General features: G+C 36.7%; 1 long non-coding RNA gene across 1 annotated transcript; it reads left to right on the top strand.

Moving 5' to 3' along the window:
* Positions 1-1,818: 1,818 nt before the first annotated feature.
* LOC136225602 (uncharacterized) lies at positions 1,819-9,610 on the top strand. The gene is made up of 3 exons (XR_010687182.1): positions 1,819-2,205; positions 8,698-8,787; positions 9,107-9,610. It is a non-coding gene; the product is annotated as an uncharacterized lncRNA (long non-coding RNA).
* The last annotated feature ends 1,535 nt before the right edge of the window (positions 9,611-11,145 follow it).

The following is an 11,145-nucleotide window of genomic DNA, read 5'->3' as shown; positions in this document are numbered from 1 at the left end:
CGCAAGGGGGAGGGGTGCAATCGATTATCCATCGGGTTAGGGGCGCACCTGCACGACTTGGGCAACTCGAATGCCGCACTAAAATTAAGTCCCATGACCTGACACATTTTTTCCCTATAGACCCGGGGTCACACCGGGTCGCTCGGACCGGCCTGCTGCAGAATGTTTTTAATCCAACTGCTATAATTTCCTTGATTTGGACTTTCACCATCCTCCCACTCATTTGGGATAAAAAAATCAATAGTAGCACAAAGTAAAGATGACAGATTCAGTAATTTAGTAGTTCTAACTCGTCCCAAACAACTAAGAAGACTCAGTTTTTCAAGCTTTGGGCAAGAAATTACAACATCAGAAAAGTGTTGTATAACCAATATTTTCAAAGATTCAGAAGTAATAACCAGCCGTAAAATCGGATCAAAGTAGATTAATTCAAATGATTCGAGTAACAAACTACCAGATACAACATTTTCAATCACTTGAGTAACCAACTTCGAATCAAATGCATTGGTATACATAAGATTCAGAGATAATTCCTCAAGGTTCGGACATGAAATTTCAAAAGCAGAAATAAAATGGTCAATGTCAGTGTTTTGATGACAGCTAAATCTTTTCAAAAATTTGGAAACAATAATAAGCTTATCAAACTGAGAAAGACTGTCAATCAATTCTAACGATTTGAGCAACGGACTACCAGAAAGAATCTGTTCCATCGCCTGATCAGTCAACTTACAAGAAGCCATAGCGAATTCTGTGAGGCATTCCCAATTTACCTTTCCATGAGGCATAAAAGTACAATTTTGGGTTGTTAATTTAACAAGTGAAGAATTGTTGAAAAGGAAGTCAGGCAACTTGTATACTTGTTGGCTTAAAGTCAAGCGTAAGTCCTCCACATATTTCTTGTTGCAGAACGGATTTTAGCAGTAATCAGAGGATCCTTGTCATCACTACAGGGATGATCGAGGTGGAATTTTTTGATCTTGGAGCAGCAATGGAGATTTAAGATATTATCAATGATATTATGGGAGTTTTCACAGGATATACCAGTGTAATGCAAAATGAGAACCTGAACACGAGTCCATTGATTCTGCCATTGTTTTGATAGAATTCCAGTCTGAATAGCTTCTTTTGTTGAAGGCAAAAAAGGGAGGATATGATGAATGAGACAATTTGGCAAATTACTAATTCGATCTTGATTTTCCCCCTCCATCTTCACCCTTTTGCTTCCCATTTCCTCACTCCAAAGATGTAACTAAACGTATGCGGCTGAGGACGAAGACGGAATATATATAATATAATAAAGAATAAAAAATCCTTACCATTTCAATAAAGGAAGTTTTTTTAACAAGGTAACAAAATAGGTCTATAGTTTTTGAAACTATAAATTTAGACCTAGGTACAAAATAGTATCGATATAAGTTTAACGTTTAAAAAAGAGTATCAATTTAGGATTCAATAAACGATTGGACACGTAATTTCTATTACTCCGTTAAGTTCTGATTCCGTTACCAAGACCTAAACTGGTATATTTTTTAAATGTTAAGCTTATATTATGTTATTTTGTACGTGCAGCCTAAATTGATATTTTCCAAAAACAATAGACCTATTTTGGTACTTTTTTTGGTAAAATTAGAGTTTAAGATAGGGGTGCACGTAGTCGGTTAACCAGTCCATTAAGGTTAATTCGGCCAGTCCATTAAGTTTAATTCGGCCAGTTAACCAGTCCATTAAGAGTTTGAGATAGGGGTGCACCTTAACCCTAACAAATAAGACACTTTATTAAAACTTTTGTTTTTACCGCGGCACACAATAATATTTCCCTCCTCCAAATTTCGTTTCCCCCTAAAACTCAACTCTCGTGCTCTGCAAAAGTTATGCTCCAAAGTTTCAAACTAAAACCTAATTGAAATTGTAATTTCAAACCACATCTGGTGCTTTACAAAATCAAATTTCGTTTCCCCTAAAACTCAAATCTCGTGCTCTGCAACAGTTATGCTCCAAAGTTTCGGACTAAAACCTAATTGAAATTGTAATTTCAAACCCACATCTGGTGCTTTACGAAATCGTTCCTCTGAAATTCACAACCTCTGCTCAATTATTCTCCATCCCTAATTCACCTGTGCGAGCTGGTTGTCACGACATCGAGTACCACTCATGGCAGACCACCATATCATCTCCGATAGCCATCATTTGAAGCTGGAGAAACAGGTAGTTCTTGAAACACTTTCAACGACTTTGGTAGTTCTCTGTTTTGATTCCAAATTTGTTGTTTATCTTAGAAATTAGAAAGAATATCTCCTTTATTTATGTTTCCTCTCACTTAGATTCCTCTAGGGTTTCCATTGCTCTTGGTTTGCTTGATGAATTTGGGGTTTTTTTGGGTATTTTTCTGGGTCATTGATGCAATTCCTGCAAAATGGTTTCCAACCTTTTGAATTTCAACTTGATTTCTAGGCATTATTTTTTCTTTTCTTTGTGTTCTCTATAAATGAATCTGTTGTTTGCGTAAGAACAATGTTAGGGCCACCGTGCACCCTGAAGTTATGTAAAGGCTGCATGTTTAATTTCATTCTCTTTTAACTGAACTGTTTTGGGAGTATAGTAAACTGAGGATGGGTTTTCACTTGTCTGTTTATTTGATATGGGAGTATAGTAAACTGAGGCTGCATAGCTCCTGATGAGGCTTAGTGATGAGGCTTAGTGTAGTAGTTGCTTCTTTTCCCTTTTGGAAATTTTGGCCCTTTCTTTTATGGGTTACTTCATTTTTTGAGGTTCTTGAAGCTGAATTGAAATAGATGCAGATTTATCCACAAGTTGCTGTTGGGAATAAACGCGAAAATTTATTCCGTAAAAATATTGACGAGCAAAATAATCAATTAAAAATGACACCGATAATTTTACGTGGTTCACCGTTGCAGGCTAGTCCACGATCAAGCTTGAGAGTGAATTCTTCCACTATAAAATAGTAGGCGTACAAAGAGGGTGTTCTCTAGAAACTTTCTAGAGTTACAATGAGATAAAACCAAAATAATAGCACTCAGGTGTTTCCCGAAAACCCCCAAAACAATTATCTTTACTATTTTGTCTCTCCCCGAAAATAATTAAACTACCCTCAAATTAGTAACTCTCAAATAAAGCTCTCAACTCTCAATTGCCTCACTCTCAATTTCGAGCTTCACTCCCTCACCTGGATTTCTAATCCATCAAATCCAAATATAAAACATCTCATTGGCTTTTATAAGCCAATGAGGAGACAAGGCCAGCAACAATTGTTGCTGGCAATTAATGCAAGCAATAATTGTTGCTTGGCAGCCATAGTTGACCACCGAAATTTCGGTGGTCAACTTCAATAATTGGATCACCAATGTCGGTGATCCAATTTTCATTAATTACAAATTTTTTAATATATATAAATTACATAAATCAGTCCCTAATTAATACAAATTATAAAATAATCTCTCATTAATCGAGACTTCACAATAATTCTCCCCCTCCCGATTATATGATGGCTTTTGTTACCCCTGCAGCCATTCTACAGTATTCGAACTTCTCCCTTGGTAAGATCTTCGTTAACATGTCTGATCCATTTTCATCTGTATGGATCTTCTCAAGCTGTAATAACTTCATCTCTAGCACATCCCTGATCCAATGATATCTCACATCAATATGCTTTGATCTGGAATGGAAAGATGAATTCTTTCCAAGGTGAATAACACTCTAACTGTCATAAAATAACTGATATTTTTTCTGACGGAAGCCAATTTCATTAAAGAACTTCTTCATCCATAATAGCTCTTTACACGCTTCCGTTGCTGCAATGAATTCTGCTTCATTCGTAGAAAGTGCGACACATTTTTGTAATCTTGACTGCCATGACACAGCTCCCCCTACAAATGTAATCAGGTACCCTGATGTAGACTTTCTTGTGTCAGCATCACCAGCCATATATGCATCTGTGTAGCCAACTAACACTGGTTCGGTATCTCCAAAACATAAACACATTTTTGAAGTACCACGAAGATACATCAATATCCATTTAACAGCTTCCCAATGTTCCTTTCCTGGATTTGAAAGGAATCTACTTACGACACCAACTGCATGTGCAATATATGGTCGTGTTCATACCATGGCGTACATTAGACTTCCAACTGCTGAAGCATATGGGACTCTGCTCATGTCTTCCTTCTCTTTATTAGTAGAAGGGCTATGCTTGGCACTGAGTTTAAAATGATTAGCAAGAGGACAACTAACCATTTTAGCTTTATCCATCTTAAACCTTTGAAGTACTCTCTCAATGTACTTCTCCTGCGACAACCATATCTTCTTGGCGCTTCTATCTTGAATGATTCTCATGCCAATAATTTGTTTTGCTGGCCCCAAGTCTTTCATGGCAAAAGACTTGCTCAACTGTTTCTTCAGATTGTTAATTCTGGAGATGTTCCTGCCAACAATCAACATATCATCCACATAGAGCAATAAAATAATGAAATCATCATCAGAGAATTTTTGAACGAAGACGTAGTGATCTGAAGTAGTCTTATTGTAACCTTGCTCCCCCATAACTGACTCGAACTTCTTGTACCACTGCCTTGGTGCCTGCTTTAAGCCATAGAGACTCTTCTTTAGCTTGCAAACATAATCCTCTTTTCCTTTCTTCTTAAAACCCTCTGGTTGCTCCATGTATATTTCTTCTTCCAAATTGCCATGTAGGAAGGCAGTCTTCACATCCATTTGCTCAACCTCCAGGTTCTGACTTGCTGCTAACCCCAGCACAGTATGAATGGATGTCATCTTCACCATCGGTGAGAAAATCTCATCAAAGTCAATGCCTTTTCTTTGACTGTATCCCTTCACAACCAATCTGGCTTTGAATCTTGGCTGTGAGCTAGCTTCTTCATTCTTGATTCTGAACACCCATCTGTTTTTCAAAGCCTTCTTGCCTTCAGGCAACTTCACCAGCTCAAAAGTTTTATTCTCATGCAAGGATTTCATCTCATCTTGCATGGCCTCGAACCATTTTTGCTTATGTTCATCATCCATGGCTTCTTTAAAGCTTCCTGGTTCTCCCCCGTCAGTCACTAGGACATAATCGTTTGGAGAATATTTGGTAGAACGTTGAATAACTCTACCGGATCTTGTTCGAACTGGGGAACATTTTGCAACTGGTGGTTGATGGTGAACTTCTTCATCAGCATCAACTAGTTCATTCTGAATGGGAGCGTCTTGAGCAACTATCTCTGGTTGGTCAATTTGAATTTCTTCTCCAACCTGTCTTGGCACCGTAGTTGGAGGTACTAACTCAAGGCTTGGTGAGCTAGTTTCAGGTCCAAAAGCATCTTTTCCAGACTTCTCAATGTCTTCAATTGTCTGGTCTTCCATAAAGACCGCATCACGACTTCTGATTAACTTCTTATGAACTGGATCAAAGAACTTATAGCCAAATTCATCTTGGCCATAACCAATAATTACGCACTCTTTGGTTTTGACATCAAGCTTGGATCTTTCATCCTTGGGAATGTGGACAAAAGCTTTACAATCGAACACTCGCAGATGTTTGTAGGAACAGTCTTTTCCAGACCACACCTTTTCTGGAACATCGTAATCCAGCGGGACAGATGGTGAAAGATTCAGAATATAAGCTGCTGTGACTAGAGCTTCACCCCAGAACTCCTTTGGCAACTTTGAATGTGAAAGCAAGCATCTGACTCTCTCCATTAAAGTTCTGTTCATCCTCTGCAGTGTTTTTGGAGGAGTTTGTTGATGTCAAATACCATGCTCCTTGCAGTACACATTAAATGGACCAGTGTACTCTCCACCATTGTCTGTCCGAATGCATTTCAGCTTCTTGCCAGTTTGTCTCTCAACCTGGGCTACAAAATGCTTGAAAACATATAAGACTTGATCTTTTGATTTTAGAGTGTATACCCATGTTTTTCTAGAATGGTCATCTATGAAAGTCACAAAATAATGAGCACCATCAAGTGACTTTGGAAATGGACCACATAGATCTGAGTGTACCAGATCTAATATATTTTCCACTCTAGAAGGAGAGGAACTCTTGAAAGCAACTTTGTTTTGTTTTCCGGCCAGATAGTTAGCACATTTATTTAAATTAACATGATCCAATCCAGTCAGAATATTTTTCTTGGCCAATTTTTTCATGCCTTTCTCGGGCATGTGTGCGAGGCGTCTATGCAACAATTCAATTTCGTTTTCATTCTCCACGGCGTTGATCGCTTCTTGGGAGAGCTTTGTATGTAGAAGATACAACCTTGAATATTTTCTGCCTCTTGCAACCACCATCGAACCTTTGGTGAGCTTCCATTGGCCATTGCGGAAGGTATTACAGAAGCCTTCTTCATCAAGCTTGTCTACGGAGATCAGATTCAGGCGCATATCTAGAACATGCCTGACATCTTTCAATACTAACTTCATGCCATTCTCAGCTTCTAGGTGAACGTCACCTTTTCCCATAACTTTGGAGAAGTTGTCATTTCCCATCCTTACAACACCAAAATCTCCTGGTGTGTAAGATTGATAATATCAGCATCGTAGACAATATTGAATAGTAGCACCACTATCAATCACCCAACTAGTCTCCTGGGTTACAAGATTGATAATATCAGCATCGTAGACAATATTGAACTCGGCAGCAACATTTGTTCGTTCGTCATCGGTACTGTCATCTCTCTTCTCTTCCTTGCCTTTGCTTTTCTCTTGCTTGAGCTTCCTGTAGAATCTTCTGATGTGGCCTTTTTTCTTGCAGTGATGACATTCAACATTGGCATACTTGTTGGATTTTCCCCTGCTCTTGCCTCTGTCTTTGGACCCTCTAGCTTCGCTCCTTCCTCTAGAATTTACAACCAGAACATCTGATTGTGATGTAGAGGCTCCTTGCATCCTGCGCCGCATCTCTTCATTTAAAATTCCACTTTTGACAAACTCCATGGAAATTTTGCCATCTGGTGCTGAGTTTGAAAGTGAAATTCTCAGAGTCTCCCATGACTCCGGTAAGGAAGCTAGTGTAAGTAAAGCAGTGAGCTCATTTTCAATTTTAAGCCCCATACTGGAGAGTTGATCCACGATCCCTTGGAACTCGTTCAAGTGGTCTGCGAGAGAAGTACCGTCTCGATATTTCAGTTGAATCAACTTGGTCAAATAAAATAATTTGTTGTTGTCGATCTTTGAGGTGTACAAATCTTCGAGCTTATTCCACAACGTTCGTGCATGAGTTTCGCTAGCAATGTGATTATACACATTATCGTCAACAAACTGTCGGATAAATCCGCAGACTTGTTCATGCTCGAAACCCCAGTCTCCATCCGACTTGCTATCGGGCTTGTCTGTCCCGAACACCGGAAGATGCATCTTCGTCACATATAGAACATCCTTCATTTTGCTTCTCCATATGTGGTAGTTTGAGCCATTTAGACTGACGATTTTGCTTGTCAATTTTGCCTCCATATTGACTAGGCTCTGATACCAGTTGTTGGGAATAAACGCGAAAATTTATTCCGTAAAAATATTGACGAGCAAAATAATCAATTAAAAATGACACCGATAATTTAACGTGGTTCACCGTTGCAGGCTAGTCCACGATCAAGCTCGAGAGTGAATTCTTCCACTATAAAATAGTAGGCGTACAAAGAGGGTGTTCTCTAGAAACTTTCTAGAGTTACAATGAGATAAAACCAAAATAGTAGCACTCAGGTGTTTCCCGAAAAAACCCCAAAACAATTATCTTTACTATTATGTCTCTCCCCGAAAATAATTAAACTACCCTCAAATTACTAACTCTCAAATCTCAATTGCCTCACTCTCAATTTCGAGCTTCACTCCCTCACCTGGATTTCTAATCCCTCAAATCCAAATATAAAACATCTCCTTGGCTTTTATAAGCCAAGGAGGAGACAAGGCCAGCAACAATTGTTGCTGGCAATTAATGCAAGCAACAATTGTTGCTTGGCAGCCATAGTTGATCACCGAAATTTCGGTGGTCAATTTCAATAATTGGATCACCAATGTCGGTGATCCAATTTTTATTAATTACAATTTTTTTTAATATATATAAATTACATAAATCAGTCCCTAATTAATACAAATTATAAAATAATCCCTCATTAATCGGGACTTCATAACAGTTGCTTACTAAAAAAAAGGGTCTATTTGTATCTTTTAAAGGTAATGTTGTGTTCCTAATGGGCAAGTTTTCAATGTTTTTGAAGGTTGTTTATTGGTGTATCTTGAGCTTCTTGGATTGTGTTTTAAATCATCTTGGATTTATTGTAATGGGTTTGCTATCTGTCCTTTCTTCTTTGGACTATGTGAAATAAGGTTATAGACTAGAGATATTGCTTGTTGATGGATTTGATAAACGGTTTACTTATTGAATGAATCTTAGTTTTAAAACAGAATGGTGGTTTATTGGAACTTTAGGTGACTGCTTGGTCAATTACTTTCTTATTTTTGAACTTTAGTTGAGGAAGTGTAGATAATTCAGTTGCTCATCTGTTTCATTAATCAGCTAATCAGAAATACTCTAGTAAATGAGTTTCACTATAATTTCATGGTAACTAATCATTATGTGTAGTTGTCTTTAAATTAAAAGTGTCTTAGCTTTTCGTGATTTTTGTACTTGTCTTTCTATTTTGTCATTTCCCATTTTTGAGCAGTTTCAAGTCTTTCTGTTGTGTGTTTTAGGGTGCTGCAAATAGAAAAGTTGCATCTACTAACATGAACCGAGCAAGTAGTCGCTCTGGTTATGTATCTACGTGCATCATTGAAAGTAAGGTTAGTATTTAATAAATCTATCTCCCATTGGCTAATTTTCAAAATGGACTATTTTTCTCATTCAACTCGCTTAAACTGTTTTAGTTAACCCTCTTTAATTTCATGTGGCTGAACCACATACTCCACGCGTAATTAACATTGAAAGCAAGTTGAGGTAACCGAAACATTATTTGAAAAAAATTGATGATTTTTATGACATGGAAAGTTTCTCTACATTATTTGAATCACCTCACTTCTGCAATTGAAAGGTACAATCTTTTTATTTCTTAAAAACAAATTATCTAATTGAGTTGTTAATTATTAATGTTTGATTTGGCAGATGGGATGGTAAAGGGTTTAGTGGGCATAACAAGATAATCTTCAATATAGTTGATGATCTTTTAAGAGAAGTGTCAGCAAAACATCTCCAACAACAAGGGAGCCATATAACCAATCATCTTCAATCCATTGTAGGCTTTCTCAATTCTTCTATCAAATTATCCAGAATTTTAATGTTTAATTTGTGACTTTTCTGCTATATTTTGAAGTGGTATGAAATGTTTAATGCGTGGTTAATAGAAGCAAAGTGGATATATACTATTAACTAAAAAATATCTAGAAATAGGGATGTTAGCTATAGTTGCACCTCAGATACATCGTGCTTTGGCTGATTTTGAAGGGATTGTTTCTGAATTGTTTTCGTAGTAGCAAATTCCTTTGTGATTTTTGGGATAAAAAATTTTAAAAACATTGAGCTAATTTTGGTTTTGTAGACTTGTGATCATGAACTTTGTGAGCTTATCCAATGGAAAGTCTCAACATGTTACAGAGACTCCAAGTTTACATTTCTGCTTCAGGTATTTTAAATTAGGGATAAAGTACTAAAACATGCCTAAGGTTTTTGGGGAAGTGCCAATTTAGGCTCAACATTCAAAATAACACCAATATAGGCTTAACGTTTACAATATAATATCAATTTAGGCTTAATGTTTAGACAGTGTATCACGCAGCGACACATCTGGGATGACTTACTCGGCAAGGTTGGCCGGGGAGAAGAGGTGCCAGAATTTTTTCACCCACTTAATTACTGTTTATGCCCTTACTTATTTACCATCTTGCCATGTAATCCTATTTCCTAAATCCCACTTAGCCATTTGTCCCCTACTTATCCCTATCCCTTCTTTGTGTTTGTGAAACCTCATTATTTGTAAAGATTAACAACTTTTTATCGAATCAAAATATGTAAGCTTCAATTGGAGTAAGATTTGACCTTTCTTGGGATTAACTCCTTGAAGTATAGTTTGAGAAGAAATTCTTTCATTGATTTACGATTGAAATCAACAAGTTCATGATTAATCTATTAATCATAACATTATAATCATAAGTAAAATAAATTAAAAGATACAAGTTGGTGAAATACCAATGTACAAGGCCAGTCCTGAGCCTAGGCCAGGAGTGCCCTGGCCTGCGGTCCAAGGCTGGAGGGAGTCCCAAATTTTTTATTAGGTGTGTATTTATATATGAGTAAAAAATAATGTGTACAAATATTAATGTTATTTAGGTTTTAAAGGGATAATGTGTAAAAATACCCCTAACGTTGACTGCTAAAAGCAATTTTACCCTGAATGTCTAAAATAGTGCAATTATACCCCTAACACTGGCAAATTTGGTCAATTTGAGAAATAATTCATCAAATTGTCTTCTCAGTCACAAATTTTATCATCTAAGCTTTACATGTGCGTCAATTTATCACTCATGTGTACACATGATCGCAAACACAAGAATAGACGTGAAAAAAATAAAATTAAAAAATAAAAAATTATATTGCATTTTGTACGAGTTAGACAGAAAAATTTAAATATTTTATCGAGTTTAAAAATATTAATCTCCAATTATATTACTAAATCACAAAAAAAATGTAAAAACGTTTTTTAGAAGTAACCCATATGTACATGGTACAGAATAAGTAGCAAAACATCTGTATAAATTGCACCATTTTAGACGTAAGGGATAAAATTGCACCATTTTAGACGTAATGGGTAAAATTGCTCTTAGCGACCAACCTTTAGGGGTATTTTTGTATCTTATTCCGGTTTTAAATGGTCCAAATAATTAATATAAGCCCTTTATTTTTTAAAACTTAAAAGAGGCCCAATAGATTTTTTAAAGGATTAATTACATGTAGATGCTTTATGGTTTCACGAATTTGCAGATGAGTTCCTGTGATATTTTTATTTACAAACGCAACCTGCAGTTGCAAAATTTTGCATATTTTTCCACTTTGCCAAATTTGCCCGATAACAACCTCAAAATAAAAATTGTCAAGAATTAAAGCTGTTTAGTATCATATTTACTATCATTTTTTGAGTTTACTCTCTC

The sequence above is a fragment of the Euphorbia lathyris genome, chromosome 4 (genome assembly GCF_963576675.1).
Source record: "Euphorbia lathyris chromosome 4, ddEupLath1.1, whole genome shotgun sequence".
NCBI lineage: Eukaryota > Viridiplantae > Streptophyta > Magnoliopsida > Malpighiales > Euphorbiaceae > Euphorbia > Euphorbia lathyris.
The sequence above is the reverse complement of the archived record's forward strand: the minus strand, read 5'-3'. Positions and strand labels throughout refer to the sequence as shown.